At 44.9% G+C, this 24,814-nt stretch overlaps 1 long non-coding RNA gene across 1 annotated transcript in view; it reads right to left on the bottom strand.

Moving 5' to 3' along the window:
- LOC139052200 (uncharacterized) overlaps positions 1–24,545 on the bottom strand; it is a 33,476-nt gene extending 8,931 nt beyond the window's left edge. Inside the window, exons 1-2 of the long non-coding RNA XR_011509770.1 lie at positions 24,084–24,545; positions 14,240–14,295 (exon numbers count right to left, since the gene is read on the bottom strand). This is a non-coding gene — a long non-coding RNA (uncharacterized lncRNA). The remainder of the gene's footprint in view (positions 1–14,239; positions 14,296–24,083) is intronic.
- Positions 24,546–24,814: the final 269 nt, after the last annotated feature.

Below are 24,814 nucleotides of genomic sequence, written 5' to 3'. Positions count from 1 at the left end.
ACCTGTTGCACAGAAGCCAGATATTGATATCATTACACCACAGACCCATGCTTCGACAGTGGCATAAAACAGCCATATGAATTCCTTGCGGGCAAGCCACGCACATTCAGGCATTTAGCACGTTTTGATTTGCTCACCTCAACCAGCCAAACAGCTGCAATTAGTATCCTGTGTGTGTTCAGTCTTCTGCCCTTAGAAAAGTAAAAATCGATCTCAAATTTACGACAAGGGAAGCAGATAAAGCATAATAAATGAAGCCCCAAGAACGTCCGAATCTACAAGCACAAAGAACAGAAAAATCCATGTACTATTCACAATTCCCATGGTGGCTGAATGTTTGCAGTGCCAGAGTTCCATCTAGTAATTGAATAAATGTCTGACTGACATCACCACATGTCATGGGGGAGTAAAGTGTGGCACCTAGACCTACAAACAGTCAAGTATATGGTTGGTTACTCCATTCCCTCCCCCTCCCCCCCCAAAAAAAAGAATGCTGCATAAATGAGAAAATGTCATGTTAGATTTGGTAAGGTTCAATGACATGAACAGTGTGTCAGACCAAGCTGTGATTGAATTTAGGTAATTCTGAAGGGTCATGTCATCATTGTTCGTGACAGGACAGTAAAGAATGCAATCACTTGTGAATAGTCCCACTTTTTTCAACATCATTTAGCAGATGTATAGTAGACTTCCGTTGATTCAACTCTGGTTAATTCGATCCCTACAAAGATCAGCCATGTTATGCGGAGAAGTATAGCAAGAGTGAAAAGGGGGCCACAGTCATAGGACATGGTACACACTCCTCAAGTATACAGGTGCACACTCCATTTCTGGTGACAGTATGAGCACCCTGATGCCCAATTAGCACACAGGCAGCCGTTCGAAATTGTGAGGTTGCAGTCCCGATTGCATCCCTCGATTTGCCTCCCATGTGTCTCCAATACAAGACCATTAATGGGGCCTTGTACGAGTTCCAATTATACGCATGCACACAGAGAAGTGGAGAACACCACCTGCGTCTTAAAAAAATTGGAAAGAACAAGGGGGTAAGACAAAAAAACAAAGTCGAGAGGACGTTTCCAACAAGCAGGGGTTAGTCCGAAATTCTAAAGGCTTGTTGGTAAAGTTATTAGGCGTCTCTGTGCTCGTAATGCATACCTAACCTGGCGAGATAAAAAATCTGGACTTTATTTGCGCCAACGGGGGTGGGGGAGGAGCATTCACTGTGTTTCAATTTCCGGTGCACCGCACACACATGGCCTAGCCAACACTAATCATACACACAAGCAGCAGCAACAAGATGCACCTCGGAGGAAGGCATGCATGAAATGCAGGAGCTACATTGGCTCTGGCTTTAGTCGGCTTACTGGGCACCGTAGTCAGCTGTTTAGTCGATGATACCAATGGTGCTAGTGCGGCCGTTGTTGGCGATGCTGGCGATTACAATGTGGCTGTAGATTGCATGGTGCCAGTTTCGCAAAAACCATTATTGCACAAACAGAGACCACTTTTTGGCAGTGATCGTACAATCGGAAAGTTCATTAAAAAATCTGGAGTCTCCCGGGCAAATTGGGAGGGTTGGCAGGTATGCATAATGTGACCAGACAGCATGGCATATGTATAAATTAAGGAACACATGCTATGTGCTATAAGTGTGGCACCTATTCTCGCTTAGTGTTTCACTGCAGAGCACATATGTACTGTGGCGAAGCTAAGTAATACTGGCAAACAGCGAGTCAATGTTTCTTCTGCCATTTGCTTCATTTGAACAGCCAGATAGTTCAACCAGTCTCACCAGGACCGTATCAACAAAAGACTACGAACTATTTTCCCACCTCCACACACACACAATAAAATGTGCAGTATTCCCTGCTGCCATGGAAATTCCAAGCCAAGATTAAAGGTAAACAAGCATGTTCAGGTTTCCTCAGGATGACAAGCTGCAAAGAAAGTGGATATGCTAAATACTACGAGTAAACTTCATTCCTCACCACTCAAAGTTGAGTAATATCAAACCCCTTTTAATCATTGTTGGCGCACTTGCTTTTCATTATTTATCATGTATGAAGAGCATTTATTCAGTACTCAAAATAACCTCTAGCTAACAATATATATTGTGTGTCTTGCAGAAAGCTGTTACTTGCATGCAGGTAACAGTCTTTAGTATGCCCGCAAGCAAAATATTTTCTACGAAGACATTCAGAAAACAGTCAGCAAGGTGCACAATAACTACACCATTTCCCTGTGTTAGTAAAAAAACGAATGGCAACTCTTCCAATTATAACACCTGTGATGATGGGCATACGTATGAACTTGTTCTCAAACATGCTGTGGTTAAAATCTACGGCAATGTGACCCAATCTATGGCAATGTGACCGGCGCCGATGTTTGCCTTAGCGGCTCTGCATACGGAGTCTAGTGGAGGCTCAGAAGCTCACAATGCCCGTGTTGCATTTATATAAATATGCACGCAATATTTACGATATCATCTGCTAAAGACAAAAATGATCATGTCGTCCTCATACTTCGGTTGTATTATTTCTTTTTTTAAAGAAATGTTCACTAAAATATTTTATACATCAAAAAATGTGTGAATACACAACTTAGAGAAGTTACTGCAACCGTAGATTCACGTATTTCGTGCAGCACAGCACTAAACCATTGGCATGCGCTCACCGCTACCTGGTGACATCAAGGTGGCACTGCTCATGCCTTAAGAGTGCACGAACCACCCCTAAGGCTTGGCGACATTTAGAAGGCAGAGCATTGTGGGCATGCCCTGCTCCGTCGTAGGCTTCGCAGTGCAAAGCATTGAAGGAGTCGAAGCACTAAGAAGTCTGATTGCCAATAACTCTGCTTCTGCCAAACGCATTGAAGTGCTTTTTGAGACGAAGAATTAAAGCGAAGCTTTCGTTGAGCCTTCCTTCAACTTTCCCACTGCTGCAGCTGTGGCTGCTGCTGTTTGGCACACCGCATCGGGAGGGGGAGGGGGGGGGAGGTTCAGTGTGTGTTTATGCATGACAGGAGCAAGACAGAGAGGAAAGGCCGCCTGACAAACTCGTTAGGACCCTACTGCATCGAATGTGCACAATGCCCCCTGGAGTTCCCTGGGCGTCGCCACATTAGCCTCCCGACAACTGTAATTATCCATTACTCCCCTGAAAAGCATCCCAGAAACTGCAGTTCTCCCCTTTCTACTAACACGCGAGTCCACCAGTCCACAAGGGACATAGATATAACTGTAGAGAGGAGCGGGCAGTTTCCATAGAAGGGATGGGGGAAGGGGAGGATGAGGAAACGGTCCTGTGAGAAGGAAAGAAAATGCTGCTAGTATAACATGACAGCAGTTGCGGGGAAGCTGTATAAACTTAAGTTCAAGGTACAGTAGAGTAAGTTTCTATTTCTGAAAGATAAGCACCACGCAAATATGTCAAGCAGACAACTTACGCAGGGCATGCAGAAGCAGAGCCACATTAATTAAACTGCACCGCAAGGTCCAGGCAACATTACGGAAGGGGTCGCACGTCAAATCAACACTTCTGAGCCCGCCGAGGTAGCTCTGCGGCTATAGCATTTATAGAGGTGGCAGATTTGCTGCCGACTGTGGCAGCCACATTTCGACGGGGGCAAAATAGAAAACGCACGTGCACTTCGATTTTGGGACACGTTAAAGAACATCACGGTGTCAAAATTCAGAAGCCGCCACTACGGCATGCCTAATGTAAATAATGGCTTGTATTAAAATATAGGGGATAGTCTTCTTGTAATGAGTTGCTTTTATCCATTAGTGCTTTGACAGCTTATAAAACTCATTGAAAATCGTCCCCCCCCCCCCCCCTTGTGTGCAATTCTTACTAAGAAGTACTTGACTAGCACTCTGATCTCTTCCATTTTAACATGCCCATGTAAATGCCTTTAGTTATGAATGTTCAACACAGTACAAATACTGTACAAAAGACCACACATTTTCAACCTCTTATTCATCTTGATCACACTCTCGCATCCACGTTGCACATGTGTGCTTCCTGGATGGAGCTGTTGTACAGGACGAGAGACCTGCTGCCCGTACATCAGAAGTATCAGGAAAAACTGCACAATACTGTCTCTTCCTGGAAATGCCTTAAGACAGCAGATTTTCCATGCCAGAGAAGATGCATTTGTCTCCGACAACGACAAGATCGTCTGGCTGTAAGTTAGGTGTCCTATGGTGAGGAGTGTGCAGAAACGGAAGACATTCTTTCTGCCTCCGAAGTAGCTCTTCCCGATGTTGAGCTCACAGTTGAAGTTGCAGTGTGCTGACACTGAGAGTAAGTTTTCTCACTCTGTTGGCATAATGACGAGACGCTCACTGACTAAAAAGTGCCAAGGCATCAGGACTTTTGTGGATGCAACGTCATCCTCAAAATAACTGAACGGACGGCAAGCACAGGGAGTAGCTCATACCTGAAGCTGCTCCATCCCAGGCAACACTTTAGTGCATTCTTAACTGTACTGATTACACACTCCCAACAGCTTCCCCACCGTGGTGCACATTCAATGAAGTGCCATTGGATTCGGTGAGCGCTGGCGTAGTCCTGCATGTTGTTTTTGAAACAGGAGAACTGTTGCTCGGCACTGCATGAAACGCTTTTACGTTGTCCAAGTGCATGACAGCAGAAATCCCATCACATGCTGCGAAGTAACTGAAGGCAAGTAAAAATGCTTGCACTGTTAAGTCTGGTTAACTACAGGTGTACTGCTCTTGTCACAGCACAAGAAAAGACATTGATGTATACTTTTGCATTCAAGGGTGTTTCAGTACAGCAGTAGATTGGCCCACAGAAAATTCCTACCACTTCTAGTGGTGCTGCAATTGCCGGTATTGTCAGTGGCATGTAGCTCTGCAGGTCGATGAAGGTGAGCTTGGTTGGAGATGTCCTAGGGTCGCAAATATGACAGTGGTCAGGGTTGTGACGTCCACTATACAATAGCAGTCATGTTGCAACAACCCGAACCAGGGTGGCTGTACATAGCGGTATTAATGGCAAAGCTGCCATTCTTGTGGTACTTGCTGTGGTAGCTTGCCTTGTTCTTTGTTGAAGGTCTCAGAATGCCTTGACTCAATATTCTGATGTTGGGGCTACAGTTCCGAGCATTGTTCACCAGTGTGGTGTTGTCTGTGCGCCACCATGGTGGTAAGAGGTGCAAAAGTTAGGGAGATTTTCTCAGCTGTGGTTGCAGCGGTGCTAGGGCAGGCTCCCAGTTGCTCTGACTGTGCAGTAAGTAGCGCAAGCAGGCACACGCGCATGGGTCATCGTCCAAGTCGATTTCTACGACACGGCTGGTCACAGACACCTGTTCCACGCACATTGACTGGCGACAGGTTTGGCATTGCAGAAAATAAAATATTTGATGGCGGTTGAGCAACTTGCAGTTCTAACCAGTCGTCGTTGGGGATTAGTTGACCCTGTGCCATGCCTCGGTCTTGACACTTCTGTGGCTCCATGCGCTGCATGTTTCATTGAAAATGTGTTGTATTTTTCAATTAAACCTGTGCGGATATAACATCAACACTGTTCAGAAGTGGGATTCACTTACAAATTGGACTGAGGTTCGTCTGTAGACATGATGCAAGAAGGTTTGGATAATCGTGGAGTTGGCAGGGCTTAGTGCAACCTATGGGAAAAGAAGAAGAAAAGTGACATCCAATTTGTATGCTGTGTGACACTTGCAAGGTGAACACTCCGATGTTCTCTGAACAGTTGAAAGATGTCCAGCATGGAGGCTTCACTCAAATAGAACAGAAAACTGTTTGAATTAATAGAAAAGAAGCATACTTTCTACATGATGTCTGATCTAATAAAGGCCGCTGCAGACTTCAACAGCGAAGACACCACGCAAAAGACAGACGGTTGTCTAAAATGTGTTGACACAACAGCGCTGTTGCATGGCTGGCCAGATAGCTTCAGGTTGGAGATGGCTAAGCTCCACACAAAAGGACCAGTTCAATTTTGGCTGCAAGCTCCTGTTGAAAACCTGAAGTCATTGAGCGAGTTCAAGATTGAATTTAGGAAGGCCTTTGTTGGCAAGACCAGCACAGCCGAGAAATAGAAGCAAATGTGCACCCAGATGAAATGTGAATTCACAACAACATATTTCACGAAGACAAGTTGACTATGCCTGTGCATGCGGACACGAAGGAACAGATCTGCATAGGTCCACGCACGGCCAGAGACACCTCTTGCACAAATATGATGCCGATCCCTTGGCTGATTTACAATGAAATGAAAGAATACAAGCCAGGGTCCAGAAGGCATTGCAAAGGGACAAGCCAGACAATTTGAATGCCACGAAGCCTCATTTCAAGCAATCATGCTCAAGACCTTGGGCTAGTTCACGCTTACCACAGCAACCAGCTACTGAGCCCATGAAAACCTGAGCAACATTCATGCAGGATTGCCATGCGAAGGAAACAACACTAAATAGCAAACAGACCAAACTAGTGGGAACAAAGCTGCTGAAAGCCATCAGCAAGATAGAGGAAACACAAACTGCGACAGGCGTCGAATTTATCCAAGAGACTGCACAACAACAAACACTGTTGGTAACAGCGTAGAAGAGGACCACCAGCAAGAGTGATGGTGGGCTAGCTAAGTTTCTCAACATAGTGACAGTCAATGGCTCTCTCAAAATATCGTTGAGCTATCCAGGAAGCTCAGACTGCAATATGCACCATCCAGCTGTTTTGAGGCAGCAGCAATTATGAGGCTGTGCACTCCACTGGAACTAAGAAAGGCTGACACAGAATGATGACATTATGTGCAAACGAGTGAAAGTGATAGTTGTTGACAAGATATTGCTTGTTGCCATGTTGGTTGACAGTACATGGAGAGATCAAGATCGCAATGTACCTCCACATAGGGAATGAACTGAGGATTCGTTAAGGCAGATGAACTACCCTGTTGCAATATCAACTAGGCTCAGAACAAAACGGCTGAGGAACCGCTATCATTTTAAAGGAAGAGCTGTACTGCAGAAGATGCGTGTTGGATGAAGGAGGCAACTGGCTACTGAAGATGGGAGACATCAAGCATAGCGGGGCTGATACAGGAGTACTGCTTTGCATTGAAGGCTGATAGGTTAAAGTACTGTAGAGATTAAAGTAATTACAAGCATGAAGACCAAAAGCTGATGAAGGGCAGTTTTTTCGCATGGCAAACTGTTGCATGAGGACAACTTAGTTTCTCTAAAAGAAGCACCTCAGCAGAAACGCATTGACAACAGCATGATGAACACTGGGAAAGACATCAATGTAGAACAAAGAGAGGTACTGCTGAAACAGATGAATGAGTACGTACCAGGATTGCTTTGTATTGAATCTATCAGAGCTTGGTTGTACCAATGAACTCGAAATGTCCATTACAGAGGAACCAGTGAGTAGCAGATCATACAAGTCAAATGCAGCGGAAAGTGAAGCAATCCAAGAGATTGTCAAGGAATGCAAGGCTACTGGCATTGCAACAGAGAACAAACCTATGCTAGTCCTGTTCTGCTAGTTGGCGAGAAAAATGGAGAAAGACGTCGAGTGGTAGACTATCAACAGCTCAACAGTGTTAGTGCGCCAGAATAATTGATGACCAGCTGCAACAATTCTCAGGCGCAGGAATGTTATACGTGTTGGACTATGCAAACATCTACCTCCAAATTCCTCGGAGAGGAATCAAACAGGACTGCAATCATAATTCCAGATGAAACTGGGCACTTTGAGCATACGGTATTTGGACTAAGAAATCCTCGAGGTACACTTCAGCAACTCATTAACAAGGTTTTCGGTTCTTCATGGCACACAGTGGCACTGTGATACATGGATGACTTGTTGATCCCGGATAACAACTGGGAAAACCTAGATCACTTTAACCTCGTGCTCACGTACTGCGAGTTGCCAAGTTGACCCTTATGCTGTGTGTCAACAGGTGTTTGAGCGTTTGCACCGGCGTTCGACCACTAACCAGGTGGACGGCCTGGGTGTACCAACTGCTGTCCTCGCGAAGTGCCGGCTGCACTGTGCAGTGATCCAATGTCGGCGCAGCAAATTCTCTTGTGTAACTGTTGAGCCCCGGTGAATTTGGCTTTGTATTTGTCGTCAATCATGAGCTTTTCGATCTTGGCGATGATTTCAGTGAAGAACGGTCCTTGTCATGGAGTGAGAACTTGCAAGTCAGTAGACGTCGCTTTGGTCTCCTGCAAGGCTTCCATTGTGGCGGCGACGACAAGGGTAGCGGCGCTTCGAACTAACCTTTCTTTGCGCGGGGTGCAGCCATCGTTTTTTGTCGCCGATGCAAGCACTGCATAAACGCCTGTTGGAAATTACGGTTGCAAAGTTGCACTGCATAATTTCTAACAGGACACACAAGTTGAAAACGCAACACACGCTTGTGTGTGAGATGGTCTTCTGTTTGTGTGTCCTGTCAAATATACAGCACAACTTCGCCTTCATGACTAACAAGCAACAAGCCTAAAACAGAGAGATTTAGATTATGGGGTGCAAGCCACTGGGCACAATGAAAAATCCAAAGCAAACTCAATAGAATGCGAAGGACCCACAATGGAATTTACGTCCCTAAATCGATAAGGTAAGCGCGAAAATCTCTTATCAAACATTAACACACCACTGTCTTCCGTTTTCGTGGTGCATAAGCTGCCAGCCCGCAATTTTATCCACAAAAGCTCAAAAAGGAAAAACGCGTCTCACCAGCGCCTCAACCTGCATTACCATCTTCGCGATCACAAATCAAAATAACGAATTTCGCTGCCGCAACAATGCATTGAGCAAGAATGTCCGAGTACCTTTCTCAGAAAAGTAAAAAAACAAGTGTGTGTATGCGTCACCTCCGGTAAAAACAAGTCCGCCTCCTTTCACCTTACGCATGCGCAGCGACCTCGGAGCACTCGGGGGCGATGTTCAGGTGCCACACGGGCCCAATGTTGAAAGCAATCTGGGATGAGTATGGAGTCTAGGTGATCTGAGGGCTCATAGCTTCGCGTGCACTGCGTTCTCACCACGTAGTTCACACTGAAGCCAAGAGGCAGCACGATGGTTAATTCACTCGCTGCTGCTGCCACAGCTGCTCCTCCCGTCAGCATTTTGACAGCGAGTGTTCTCGCTCATCGTTTAGGCGAGTTTCTATTTGTCTGTATGTGCGTGGCACCATGCTTGTTAATTTAGTTAGTAAGGGAATGTTTAAGAGTTTATACGGCTGATACAACAACCATCCTTACTTCGGATAGCTGTCTACTAAATTACAATTGCAATTGATGCTTCGCCTTTCGGGGAAACTGCAACTTTCTTATTAAAAAATCTGGTGCACTTTAGTCGTATTTTTTTAGCTACGTTTCCATCTCTACATGCAGTTTCTGCTTTGAACACACGAAAACTGCATGCGTGTTAGATACTGGCATGTGTTTGGTTGTTTTTTCTCCTTCTTTAATTTGACCAGCTGGGTAATTCTATACATTTTGTTGGTCCCGTCAAGGTCTAACAGAAGTCTACTGTATTCTGTTTAAACTTTATTTCTACAATTTCTCGCTTAATGTAACTCTTACCTATGCAAGAGCCTTTAACCATAGGCTTCTTTGCTGATATCCATTACGGCATCAGCCACACAGGCCCATCAGAGGCGAGTGAATGACTGCCAAGCTGCTCCAGTGCTAAGCATTCTATTTCATAACCGATAATTGCAATAAATGGGTTGCATGAATAAATCAATGGCGGGATGGCAGAGCTTATGCGAGAAAACTAACGGCTGGAAGGCCCAGTGCTCCTCCCCACCACCTTCCTCCACTGGGCTGCTGATTGCGTTCACTCGTTTAACACCTTCCTAGATGCTCCAATCCCATGTAACAAGCCGTGGCTGTCAGCGTTAAAAAACGGCACTGCTATAATAACTGCGAAGAGGTGCCATGGGTGGCAAGCAATATGTGAGCACCGCAGAAGCATTGCTTCGGAGGCCCTAGAGGGGGCCTTTTAAAAAATGCGAGACGGTTGCTGCAGTAGCCTGTGAGCTTGAGAAATCCTGAAGAAGCACTGAAGAGAGATTGCCACCCCAAGCATCTCGCCACACACTTTTCATTGACTTGCACGAGAAAACTATGTCCGCCAGCCCTGCACCCTTTATGCGACGCTTGCCGACAGCTTTCTCCTGGGTATCCAGGTGCTCCACGTAGTGCAGGAAAAGGTTCCTCACAGAAATCAAGCCCCGGAGGTACTGAATTATCTGCCAGGCCCCATTTTCTCGTTTTCAAGGATTTCATATTTCACTACCTTTCAGCTCGGACATCCAGTAGCCAGACTTCACCATTATAAACTGTAATGTGTCCTCGGGGCATTGTAGTAAGCAGATTACTTCACCATGGAAAACATACAAAAGTTGACGGTGCAGCAGCTTCTCATTGTTATAATCAATACATTGTTAAAACCGATATCATTATAAGTAGGTTCAACTGTACAACTTTATGAATAACATTCATTTGGGCTACATGGCGCATAATTAAACTAGGAAAGAACAGCGCCAAGAGCACTTGTCCTGTGTCATTCTGCCGTTCACGATAGTCTTAGTTGGCACTGTTCTTTCCTAGTTCAACTTAACGAATTTTTACCTGAGCAATGCTCAAGAAGCCTCTTTGCTTCTAACATTACATTAGTTGTTCCAATGAAGAAATGCATGGCTGTAATGCTCCATCACCATGTAAAATTTAACAATTCTGAGGTTTTACATACGACAACCATGATCTGATTATGAGGCACACCGTAGTGGGGAACTCTGAAAATTTGGAGCACTTGGAGTTTTTTAATGTGCCATTTCTGACACTGGTGTTTTTGCATTTTGCCCCCATCAAAATGCGGCTGCCACAGCTGGGATTCGATCCTGCAACATCGTGCTTAGCAGCGCAACACCATAGCCACCAAGCAACCGCGGCGGGTCACCACCATGTTATGGCGCAGTCTAAAAAAACTACTTTTCTGCATAATCACTTTAATTGAAATTAGGCCCGCAAGGAAGCTCGAAATGAGCCAATGAGCTATGCTTTTGGATGGAGTGCAGAAGAGAACATCAGCTAACTCTAGAGCTTCCAAGGATTACGCCGGTGAGCTGTAAGTTGCCTCTATATTCATCTCCGAGCTCAAGCCTACCTGATGCATAGTCCCACTGCATGCCTCTATAGAAACGGAAGTCAAAACACAAAAATTTGAGGGCATCGCACTGGTACCGCCTGCTTGTTCCATTGTCAAGGGGTACATGTTTGGAGTTGCTTCTGACTCATGCTTATGATGGGCCAAGGAACTACAAATTTTGCAATGCCACCAATAACCCAAACTGCCACATAGGATGAATTTGCTTGCTTGCAGCACAAAGTGACAATAATTACTGAGCTGTGCACAGTAGCATTGGGACACACTGCAGTGGAATTTGCTTAGAGTAAAGGGCTGCTGAGCCTGCACCTTTTTATTAAAGCCATGTAAGACATAAGGAAGACAAAATAGAACAAGACAGGCCGGAGCAAACATAGCACTGCACTAGCTTACACATTCAACACACCTAAACTAATAAATGTAGACAGCATCGACAATGAAAACACAATGACAACAAAACAGAACATCTGAAGTCAGCATCTTATATAAGAGAGCCCTGTGCAGCAGTTTTTTTTACCAACTGTCATTGCAGCAGGCAAGCTCAGTTCTTCAGGTCTACGAACTGCTAGTTATCTTTCCTGGTAAGGGGAATGCCTTAATCAGGCAATGCAACATCTCCTGGCCCTCTTGATTTGTGATCCACGAACTGAAATGAACCGTCTTAATGGCATTGATGTGAAGCATTTCCAGTGTCGTCATCCTGTTTCAGTTTTTAGGTCAATGTAGTGCTGTAGAGATGCAACAGAAGTGCAATCAGAATATCCATTCTCTTTCATTCTGTCTGCATCAGAAACACTAATCACAACAATAACGAAGGCGGACAAAGACGAGAATGTCACTGTGCACTTAAAGTGCACGCTATTAGAGTACGTGCCAAATGAACATGAAAAGTGCTTCCGGAACACAGGAGCCAATGCATATTATACATTAAATGAGAACAATTCCTGAATCCCATTGCTAACTGACCCAATCAAGAGAGAGAAATTTAGTTACAGAAAGGCAGAGAGGTCGGCCTGAGCTATAACTTGCTCTTGCCTGCTACTCTACACTGGGGAAGAGGGACAGGGAGGGAAGGGCTGATGAATGATGATGGTATAAGGAAGAGATGCGTATATACGAATTCACAGAGTTGTGGACTCTCTAAAGCCATGCGTCCAGCCCAGTGGTTTGGAGAAAAGCTATAGCGGCTCTTGTTACCAGGGCTGCGCTGTTTGCATTAGGCCAAGGACCTAAAATAAACTCGTCTGTTAGCAGTCTCTCGTGGATCTTTGCAATAGAAGAGACAAGTTGCTGTCGTTCATGCGCGTAGGCGGGACACACAAAATGTGGACTACATTCTATATTGTGGGCGCATCTCTGCTGGCGAGCGGCAAAAGAAGTATTGCCAGTGGAGACAATAAAGGCAAAATATTTCACCTTTTTAAATGCTGTGCCAGAGAAGCGGTAATACTAACTCTTTCCCCATCTGCTTTTATACCAATGTAGGTGCCTGACGATAGTCTCACATTCACCCACCAACTGAAGTGACATATGATACAGATTGTAAACTGTCATGCTCTTAGTGTGGGAAGTCCCTAAAAGTTACCAGGTGGCGCCGTTGCTCATTTTAAGATGTAACCTAGACTGACTAAAAATTACCAATTACCTAGCTTTGGCCGAACATTTTCCAAAATCTACAACTCTCTTTCAGAATTGCTCGACCACCCATATTTCATTTCAATGTTTTCCAGCCAAACAACCTCTGCACATAGTAAAAGTCCCTCATTAGCTATTCCAGACTGTATCTTCATGCCTTCATATTCTTCAGTTTAAACTTGAGGGCAGATGCAGTACATTCAAGAAGCCAAGATATTTACCATCCTACTGTGGCAGCATTAGGTTTATTCATTATTCAATGTTCTGTTAGTGAAATTCTGTTAACGTCAACACTCCAGGAAACCAGGTTATTACACGTTCACTAGCACACTGACATCACATATTCAGCCTTGGTGAAAGCAACCAAAGCGATTAATAGGACCCCGCAAAGTCAGAAACAAACCTAGTGCAGTGTTTATACAATAACTGAAAAGCCATTTTATCAAACATATTATAGTGTGGGGTTTAACGTACTGAAAGTGGCGCAGTGGGTTACAAGCGACACTGTAGTGGAGAGCTCGGGATTAAATTTTGAATGGCAGGTATTGAATGCACAAATACAAGTACATGAGGGTCTTTATATTTCATCCCTGTGAAAGTGAACTCAATGGAAGATGTTGCCAGAAAATTATGCTCATTCATGTCTTGATAGGAGAGTTTGGGCCTTTTCATAACACCAAGACAAAGGTGGATGAGTGGCTGTTATGATCGGATGGCAGGGGCAGCGACCTGCAGGCCTCCCCTGCTTTCCCGGGACAAAGCAGCTTTGTGAAGCTCACAATACGTCCCACCAGCATTGCCCAGATGACGAGGCCCAACATAAACTGCGATGGGTCAACAAAGAAGCTCCGTTCAAGGTGACAACGACCACCGGATTCTCTGAACGTGATAACCACCAGCAAGGCCATCACCAGACAATTACTTTAAAAGCGGACGCCTGTGATGCAAGGTGTGTCTGCTAACGTGTCCAGACATGCTCTGCCAGAAAAATTAGTCTGGTCTGACCTGTAGCTCATGCTACAAGAACGATGTACTGCGCTCCATGCTCCGGCCAGTATGAGTACCCCTTGTTCTGTAAATAAGCTTGACTCTCCTATGTAAATTACTCCCCGTTCCATTCCTCTAACCTCTCGACCTCATCACTAAAGATGAAACCCTTGTCAAGAAAGCTCGGACAACAGCGTAGGCCTGCTCAGCTTCCATGTGATGCCCAGTAGCGCAGGCCGGCTATCCGTTACGAGACGCACCAGTGGAGTAGGCAAGAGAGCGATCCTCAGTTCACGCCAGGCTCCGAGGCCACAACTCCGAAATCCTACATTGTACAACTTAATAAAAATTCGATATCTTACTAAAGTAGCCTGCATTATAATCTATGCCTGCCCAAACTTTTGGTATGGCCACTACTGAGAGGCCACCGAACAACTGCTAGCTTACCTGTTGCATTCCTGGTGGTGCTGGACTTCACCTTGGCAGCCTTACGTCTTTTTGATCTGTAGCACAGCACAAAAGACAGGTTTCACTCAACAAGTACTATGAGACAACCTAAAAACATGTCATCATCTAGTTTGCAAAGTTGACTTGCAGCAATTATACTGACTATTGCTTGAATTGCAAGTACGAATCCCTTTACTGTGACTAAAAGTTCGGCAGCATGTTACATTCCTGTAACATGTGAAGATGAAAGCCTTATGCATGCTTGGTAATGCCCTAAGTTATACAACTGGAGGAGTCCGACTTCTTGCAAGACATGACGAGGCGCAGCGTGAAGTAAACATGTGGCAGGCCATTGTCTGTAAGCTTCAGCCACCTCTTTACGTTGCCGTCCCACATTGCTGCGTTGCTGCTTTCAACGTTCGGCTTCTTCCGCTTGTTTTCGACATTTCTCCTTTACGTTGCATCCTCTCAGTAGGGGAAAGCAGTACTTGTGCTCGAACGCCTTGCTCCCGCTGCTTCACATGTCACACCTCGTTTCTCGCTTCTCGAGCATATTCAGCTGTAGCGTATACTTCTGAGGGGGGTATGCAATGCATTATTGATGGCTCGAATGCTTGTTTTCAGCTGGTTCTTTATTGAAATGTGTGCTGTTCTGCTTGTTGTATGGATGGTTTCAATGAATGTATGCACTGTTCGCGTCACTTTGCCGAGTGCTTGTCGCCTCTGCCTTCAGGGAGGTATAAGCCATTGCATCGTTTGCTTGCTTTCGTGTGTATGAGCCATTAAAAATTGGGGGATTTTACGTGCCAAAACCACGATCCGATTATGAGACGTGCGATAGTGGGGCACTCCAGAATAACTTGGACTGCCTGGGGTTCTTAAATGTGCACCTTAATCAAAGTATACACAGCCGTTTTCACATTTTGCCCCCATCGAAATGTGGTCGCCGTGGGTATAAGCCAATGCTGGCAATGGTATTTTTGGTACCACTCGATTAGATGCCACGTTTTTAGTCATGAGCCATTGCAACGAGCCACGTAAGGCTTTCACCTTAAAAATGACCTAGAACAGAATTAGGAGTTAGCATATGAATGGATACATGCATAAAACAATTTTATCCCCTTGAAGTGCTCTGGCCACATTTGTGGACACTTGATTTCAAGCACCTCCTAGGTAAAAATGCACAACAATAACGCAATTTGGAATGTTTTGGGAAACACCCCCTAGGTTTGTCAAAATGAACCAGTAGTGGCAACTTAACAAAGCATACAAATTGTTTTGGAAACACCACAGGAAAATGGGCACTGCAACATTCTAGAGTGTTCATGTTTAAATAGTAAAATAGGGCTCTGTGAATAGAAAATAACGGCTTATATTCATGTCATGAATGTAGCACCATCACACGTAACACCTAAAGTTGGTGTCCACGTTTGCAGACAAAGGGGCCTCAAACGCACAGCGCTGCTGAATTTGCTCTCAAATGTGCAGTCTTTTCCCGTGCTTGCAGGTTCAAAATGATTCATTTTGCCTGCTTTACACAATGTAGAGTGTAATGTGCATGTGTTACTAAATGAAGTACAAATGTCAGAAATAACATCACCAGTAAAGACGAGCAAAATGAAAACAAGGTGAAAGCGGGAGCCATCATTTTGACAAGTGGACTTGTCTTTTTGAAGGCAACATATGCTTTCCTCGGCACAGTGTGTGTGTGTGTGTATATATATATATACATATTATAAAGGGGAGAGAGGGTAAAGCGGGTGGGTTAAGCAACGAGCTAAGGTGTGTTAACAGCGAAGGTGTAGAGTTGAGAATAAAGGAGTACTGTGCACAAGGCCAGTGACACGGCCGTCTGTCAGTCACACGTCAACGGCTGTGTGTAATTCAGCCTGTGAATGGCGTGCACAGCACTCCTCAATTACCTGCTTCACTGGTGGTCAGAGGCTATCCTGTCTGTGAAAGAGAAAGTAGGAGTGGCAAAAAAGCCGGTGGTCTTAAAAAAAAATTATATAGAAAAATGGAATAAATAAAAGGAAAGGCGAAGAAAACAAAGAAGAAACAGAGCAGCCAAACGAAGTTGTTGACTACAGCTTGAAATTTAGCATAGCGAATAGATTGTTAAGTTCCCTTTGAAACGTTTATGCCTATTGGTTGCAATGTGTTCAGCTTATGGCTAAGGTACGATTCTCTGCATTTTCTTTCTTGTTCAGAATGGAAATTCGGCTGTAAAATGTAGAGTTTAAGTTCTTCAAAGTGACGACCTGATTGGTTGAAATGCTTGGGGACGGCTCTGGGAAGCTTTTTAGCTGTATCCACGCAATGTCCGTTTAATCTGACATTCATTGATTGTCTGACATTCATTGATTGATTGTTTCGCCTATATATTGTTTCTTACAGTAAAGGACACTTGTGAAGGTTTCCTTACTTGCATGCAATACATTTTCTTTTTCTGGCTTGAGGCACCGTGCTGATAAATGGGGACACCACAGAAAACTTAAAAATCAATTTTTTTTTCTACCTTTTGAAGGCCATTTACCTGAAGTGCAGAGAGCACAAACTGGCACTAGTGCCTGGAGGGGTTATACAAAGCAAAAAGAAATCGTTTACATTCACATTGTCGACGTCAGGGCAATGGATATTGAACCAGGTAAGCAGCAGCATTTTGTAGTGGCACTAATAAATGCATGCAGCAGTTCACTCCACTCCTTTGTTCACATACACATGTATGCACTGAACTTGCACCACTGCAGCTGTAGCCTGTTAGGCCTAACCAAACCTAAGGTGTGCATCAATACATTCTGCTTATTAGCTTGCAGCTGCATGGCTATCAGCAGTAAATACAAACAAAAGGCAGCGAAAATGAGCTTCCAATACCAATATATTATGTTTGTGACAAAAAACTTGCGTTTGGCAATAGCACGCCCCTTCCACAACCCTAATGTACTTACAAACTGTGTTCGTAAATATTGGCACTCATTCAATTTGTGCACAAAAATGATACATGGGGATACTGGAGGTCTGTTCAGTTCGACTGTAGGCAGTGCTGGACTAATGCTCCTTTCATTGGTGCAAGCATGGCATCCTCTGCCTGCTGCAAATAAAGTACAGGCCCAGTTCGTGAACTTCCTGCACCGCTGTGCATGTCAGTGCCAATGCAATGCAGCGTTGAAGCAGCATATAATTTCTCCAGTGCCACAATAGCAGATGACACTGAAAGAAATATGACAGTTACTGAATGGCACGCTGGCAGAGATTGTGCCACTAATATGCAACAGCAGCAGCAATGCCCACGAGAGAAGCTGGTATTTGTATGCGGTTTCCAATGTGTGAGATAGACCGAAAAGGCACGTGAACTTTAAAGGTGCCCTGAACGACTGTACTTAGAAGTGGAGAAAGGCACCTGAAGTGAAAATAGGCTGTCTCAGAAATACTTTGCCGCAAAACGTACTTTGGTGCGTGCAGCAGAAGCGGAGCTATTGGCAATCAAACACAGTCCCTACTGTGCTCCCATTACTTTTCAATAGAGACTTGCAGCGCGTCCGGTATTCCGGCAAGCGCGGGCGATTTGCCGGTTTAGGGGGGGCGTAAACGTGAGCGGCCAGATTGGTGGCGCCAGCTCATGACGCAAAGCTCAACCACACAAACACAAAGCTAATTACTATATTCTGCCTAGCTGCTGGTGTATATATTTGACAACAGCGTAATCGTGTTCCCAATTACGCTGTTGCCAAGAATTTGCACCAGTAGCGAAGCAGGATACAGTGGGTTACTGCAGTTTTAGCTCTGTGTTTGTCTGGTTGAACTCTACCTTACCAGGCGGCTGCACCGCTCTGGCCACTCACGTTTACGCCCCCACAAATCCGGCAATCCGCCCAAAGCGCTCCCGTTTACCGGAATAGCAGACAGGCTAAAAGTCTCTAATGTCTTGCACTGCGAAGCCTATGGCGAAATGGGGCGTGCCCACGATGCTCCGCATTGTAATTTCACGGTGATGTGGCGCACAGTTCAAATCTTATTTTGGATGTTATAGTAGGTGCTACGACTTTCGATTTTGGTGCCTGCGATGTGCTAAAGTGAGTCAAATGCGGTTATCCTCAGCGAGCCACAGTGCACTTAGCCAGTGAACTGATGGTGGTACCTCGCAACGGTCGTGCTATCTACGCTACGTAATAGACCGCAGCTACCAATAGCAGCCGCATACGGGAATCTGCTTTATTACCAAATAAAGCGTCCAGAAGAGAATGAAAAGTGGGCTTTTGTTGAAAAGAGAGCATCTGAGAGAAAGGTGACCTCGCACTCTGATTGCGAGCTCCACGCGTTGTGTACGACAGCAAAACTTGACCGAGATATTCACAGCAGCAAATGCTACCCGCAGACTATGTTAGTTCACCAAGCCTCAGGACTCCTTTATATGAAAGTAATAGCCACTCATGTCTTCACAATAGTGAGGTATCCGATTTCTGTTCTCTCAGCAGCATACATGCCAGCACTGCAACTAGACCATCATACTCATTTTCGTCGCTGGATACCCGATGATGATGCGTGGTGTTTCATGACGCAAGCCCCAGGTATGGCCAAAGAGCGCCATGACAAGTGGTAATGTTAACGATGTATTGTGAATGGCGTGGACAATGAATTCCTCATGGTACAGTATGTGTGACATGGCTGTAAAAGGGCCTCAAACCTGTCGCTGTAAGGGACAAAATATATAGGTGACAAAATAATGACACTGACTAGGTAGTGATGTGGGCTATGGCAATGGGGTTTCGTTAAAAACATGATGCAACAAACCATAACGACACTTTAGCTTCAAGAAAGCCCTTGAGTACAAGGGCTGTTATACGTACTCTAAAGATTACCTTGCCGAATGATTTTCAGAGTATTTGTTTCAGCTAAAGACTAAGGACTAATTTCAGATTAAAAAGCGGTTCATTGCCAAGAAAAAATGTTGGGTGAAGAGGTATATTTTCGCGATATGCAGAAGTGAAATACTTTTTCCTCTGCGCTTCTATTGGAGAGCGTTAAAGAAGAACGTGCAGGACTGTACAATTTTTGCTGTACTTACTACAAGTCGGAGAATACCCCTCAGTCAAGAGGAAAGAGTGAGTGCCGTAAGTATCTATACTATCTACACTACACAGTGATGTGGCCTCCGAGATTGCACAGTTACACCATTGCGATCTCGGAGGCCATGCCTAGGAGCCGCACTTAAGTCACGCATCACTTTCAGTGAGCGGTAATTGCAGCATTTATTTCAGTTTCAGTAACAAAATTGCTTTTTTTTTTGCGAGCTTCTCTCGATGCTCCCCCCTATACTTTAAAAGACGGATTTTGGATGAAGGCTTCTCTATTTGGACAGAAGCTTAAACTAGGCTCTTTATGTGGTGCAGAATTTTGTTGCAGTTGGCCATTAAGGGTATAACGCCAAAAAAAGCAACTCTGCAGCCAGTTGACTCCTTTACCAAGACAAAAAAAGTCACAAAAGTTTATATGTGAAGATGATCATCTTTTTCCTTCGACTTTTTGGAATTATGCAGCTAGAATTTGTTCTTTGTGGACCAACTGACAATCAGCAATGTTACTTGGAGGTATTAAGGTGATTATCTCTTTCAGTGTTGGGGTTATTGTAGGTGACGCAACCCCAGCTTCACTGAAAGCAATGAAACGTAATACCCAACCACCAAATTACCGATCGAAAAAAGTCATAGGAAAGCTAATCTAAGAAAAATATAATCCCTGAAAAATCTTGTACTGTGAAAGTGTAAATCAAAAAGGGAGAAACACCTGCTGAAACCTATGCATAGGCACACAACTTTGCACTAGAGACGATAAAGTGACTCTGAAGTGAAAGAAACAGTGAGGTTCCTGTGCAGAAATTGTGAAAGAACAGTTACCTAGTGTTCACAAATGGACATGCAGTGCAAATGAACATAGTGGTTTTCAGATTCACCTCGGTGCTCAGCATTCTCGTCTATTTAATGAAAACTTTCAGGCATGCATGGGGCTGGAAAGATTAGGAAACTGGATGTAAACACCATTGACAAAGCTGTGCAATGCAATGCATGCAATAGATATCCTAAGCTGCAAGCCCACAAGAAGTACACATCCCTTTTTGACATGACACAAGGCTTGTTTCAACAATGCTTTTAGACTTTTCCACTAGACTCAACCAGACAGCAGGGATGTGGTTGTACAGGGCTTTCAGGCAATTTCAGGCATGCATGGGGCTGGAAAGATTAGGAAACTGGATGTAAACACCATTGACAAAGCTGTGCAATGCAATGCATGCAATAGATATCCTAAGCTGCAAGCCCACAAGAAGTACACATCCCTTTTTGACATGACACAAGGCTTGTTTCAACAATGCTTTTAGACTTTTCCACTAGACTCAACCAGACAGCAGGGATGTGGTTGTACAGGGCTCAGCAATTCAAATGCAATTCTTGAAGCGCATGGCTGCTGGAGCTTTTTATGCCTGCAGTGGGTGCTGAGGACACCGTGCCACATGCTGATTGACTGTGGCATATGATGAAAGCAAGATCCTTTGTTAGGCATTTTAACTTCATTTGGCCGTATGATCCCGCAGCCCTCACCTTTGGCGCTAAAAGCACGAGCCGCCATGCAGTCCAATTATCGAGTTTCCATTGCTGAGCACAGTACATGCAGACGCTGCAGCTGATTCTTCAGTATTATGTAAAATTGTGCCAAGAAGATTGCGCATCGTGTGAAATTGGTATCAGTAATTGATCTGGTGCACTGAAGCTGAAGACCTGTCTATCTAAAAAAGCTAGTTGCACTTGGAGGTCAACATAGAATGGAAAAATGTGATGAAAAGTGTTGCCAGGCCAGTAGAGCCTGTAAATGCATTGTCTCAATCGGGATGTCTGGACAGTAGAAACTGTTTTAGATGTGCATGGAGACAACTGAAATTGCATGCCATGGAGCTACTCTTGCCATCAGCATGAAATGCATCAGGAAAACTGACCAACGATGTACCAAATTAAATTTAATTATGGGGTTTCACATGCTAAAATAAAGAACTGATTATGAGGCATGCTGCAGTGGGGGACTCCGGAAATTTGGACAACCTGGGGTTCTTTAACATGCACCTAAATCTAAGTACACAGGTGTTTTCGTATTTCGTCCCCATGGAAATGCGGCCGTCGTGGCCGGGAGACTGACGATGCACTAAGCACCAAGAGCAGTAAATTGGGCATCTGCACAACCGCTTACAATGAGCCCTTCCAGCAAGAGATTATAATGCATGTTTGTTTGTGCTTGAGAGGCAGAAGAAACATATGAAGTAAATGAAGAACACAGTCAACATGGCAATGAAAGGGGCCAGTTGTTTCTATGCTGTGGAGAATCGCGCAGAGCTCAAAGTCGTTGCGGTGATCAGGGCTGGGCTAAGATACTTTGCAATTGTATGATATGATACAAGATACTCGGGCAACAAGTATTTGAGATACATGTACAAGATACTACCACAATTGTATCCCATATGATACTTTCCATTGGTACCTTAAGATACTTCGATACATTCATAAGTTTCTTATTATAGATTGATATAATGTTGCAGCAAATGTGTATGCACAAAAATGTTTGCTTCGAAATTTTTCAACTCCGACAAACCTTGTTGCATCAGAATGAAATGTCTGTTAGTATCTCTACATTTGTGTTTATTGCTCAAAGTTTAATATTTTCATTCCAAAACAATCTACAATTTATTGTGGTTACTTTAGCTGCTTAGCAACAAACCTGTTTATACGCTGCGCTGTCAGATTTTTGCTCATTACTATTGCAGTTGATAGGAGTCACTGCTCTGCTTGCCGACCACCTAGCGGGTTGCCATCTAATTGCAAGAACATTAATAAGAACCCTCTGCACTGTATCCAAATAATGCTATCGAGGTTTACTTTGTCCGTAAACGTATTGCCGTTTACACATGTAACATAGTCCAAGAAGTAGCTTTGGCGCTTGCGAGCAACAATCACGTACAAAAAATAGCCGCCTTATACACAAGTCTTCTGGAAGCAGCACCATCCACATTTTGGTTCACAACAGTCAAACTTACATCCATGAGATCCTTCAAATCGCCGATGTGTGAAAGCTACTTGATGCAAGGCAACCCCATTCTTACATTCTTCATAACAAAGCACCCCGCAAGAGAAACTTCATAACTACACTACAGCAGCATCAATATTTGCGCAAAAGAAGCTGCACGCATTGACATACATAGTACAGTATGGTGGCTATCAACAAGTGCTACGGCACTGATGCAACTAAAAACAAGAAAACAAAAGGTCGGGTGCTCGCAGACGTTCGCACGCTTGTTTTTGTCGAGATGAGAGTGCCACCACGCAACTCCGCTCCACCAATACAGACGTGCAAACATAGTCCCCTTCCCCCCATAGACTGCTCTGGTGGAAACGTAAATGAATGTCACTGCCTTTAGTGTTTTGTGGTAATTTAGTGGTAACTGTATCAGGGGACGTATTCTGCGATAATCCAATTTGGCCACATTATCGCCTTGACCACGCCGTGGCCATCAGGCATGCCACGATTGGCTGCTTGAGCAAAATAGGATGAGCTGATTGGCTGGATGAACACTACGTCACCCGACTTTGCTCATCCAACCATTTAGCACAGGCCTAAAGATGACACTGTCACCGAAAGTGATCATCACAGAATGCGTCCCCAGCTTGAGAAATGGAGTTCAGGCAACGTCTATAGTTTCGCATGGTGATGTTGCAATAGTAATATCTTGTATCTTAAGAAACAGGGTACATTCATTAACGTATCGGAAATACGATACTGATACAGGTCTTGCCAGACTTATCATGATACTGCCCAGCACTGCATGGCGGTGATAGAAAGCTGTGATATGGCAGCATAAAAAATAAAACAATGCGAATTTAACAAGCAAGCAGTACTGCAAAGAAACAATGTGTTTCACATGATGGCAGCATTTTTGTGAACTCTAATGGGTGGTGATAGACACAGAAGTAGAGTTTGTCTGCAGATGTTTCTTTAAAGCAAATCCTTCTTTGTCCCTTGTCCACACTTTGCGGGTGCCGGCTGTTGCTGTCTTGCCAACTACCCAACAACTTGGGTCACTGGGTATTTGCATGAATAAACAACTTAGTCCAATGGGTATGCACAACTTGGCATGTGCCACCAGCCATGTTTCCAAATAGATACGCTTCCAAATAGACAACGTAGGTCACCCAGTGCGTACCCGAACTGACATACCGAACAAGAGACAAAAAGTGAGGAAGCTGGCAACAAGAGCAGGGTGTGGAGAAACAAGGGAACAAAATTAGAGCATGCACCGAGCGAGGAGCGTTGAGCTGCCGAGCAGTGGAGTTCGCAACAAAAAAATTTTTAATCAGCTACAAAGAAACTGAAGTGGTCGGCACCACAAGCAGCCGAGTGCGAAGGAAGGAGTAAACTAAATGTTATTTGCACTTGCTTGGCTAATGCTACAGAGGAACTCACGTCACCATAGTCCCGCCCCCTGTTTCAGGACGCTGTACGTGGGCTGTAGCAATCTACTGATACGAGAGGCTGTACGGGTGCTAGCAGAAGTATTTGGAACACCGGAGCTGAGAGTGATGTGCCTCCCAATGGCCTCAAGCAGCCTCAAAGCGAAACAAGAAATCGAATCACGCTTGCGCGCAGGCAGGCGATTGAGAAGTTCAATCACAATGCCCCCTTGAGACTGCAAGACGGCACTGGGACGCAGTTTGGCCGCAGCTCGCGTGTTCCAAATATTCTTGTCCGCACCTGTACCAAAGAAATAACCATGCCCAGCGCTAAGAAGAAGCTAATGAAATTCTCTAACCTTCATTGTCGTTGTGCTCGTCCTCAGCAGTTCCATTTGCTTGGGGCTCATCGGCGCAGCTGATAGCACGCGCCTTCGCGCTTCTGCTGGCAGCGTTCGCCGGTCGTGAAAAAAGCCTTCCGGGAAGGTTGTAGGCTTTGGAGGTGGAACCACGGTGTAAGAAGTATAATCGTACACCGTGGGTAGAACTCATGAGCCCCGAATGCGACCGTAGGGCATCGCATTTCCAAGCGCATGCGATGCGACGCCTTAGCACAGAACACATAGGCCGTAGGTCGTGGCTTACAAAATCGCGCTCATGGGGTTTAGCCTTAAAGGCTAATAAACCCCATGAGCGCGATTTTGTGCGCGACAGCGACGAGCGACGGGTTCGCGCGACGGATCGGGCCGTCGCTTGAACACATCGCTCGGTCTTGTCGCGCGACCGCTCGGTTTTGCAAATTAGAATCCGTCGCTCGTCGCCCGGAAGTGCTATGAGCGACTAGCCAGTAGTAGACAGCCGGAACAGGATGTACATTAGTGACGTACTACCGGTTTGCTTTTGCGCGCTTTTCGGTACACGAAACAACGAGCTGAGCAGACAGCCTCCCTGAGTCGAGCGTACTGTGCGTACTGCAGCATCCACGTTCAGCATGGCGAACGGGGACAACAAGAACGAATTCAGTGAGCGTCTGATAGACGCTGTTGAGCGAGAGCGCTGCCTGTGGGATTTGCAGCATAAAGACTACAAG

This window comes from Dermacentor albipictus, unplaced genomic scaffold (genome assembly GCF_038994185.2).
Source record: "Dermacentor albipictus isolate Rhodes 1998 colony unplaced genomic scaffold, USDA_Dalb.pri_finalv2 scaffold_19, whole genome shotgun sequence".
In the NCBI taxonomy this organism is placed as follows: Eukaryota; Metazoa; Arthropoda; class Arachnida; order Ixodida; family Ixodidae; genus Dermacentor; species Dermacentor albipictus.
The sequence above is the reverse complement of the archived record's forward strand: the minus strand, read 5'-3'. Positions and strand labels throughout refer to the sequence as shown.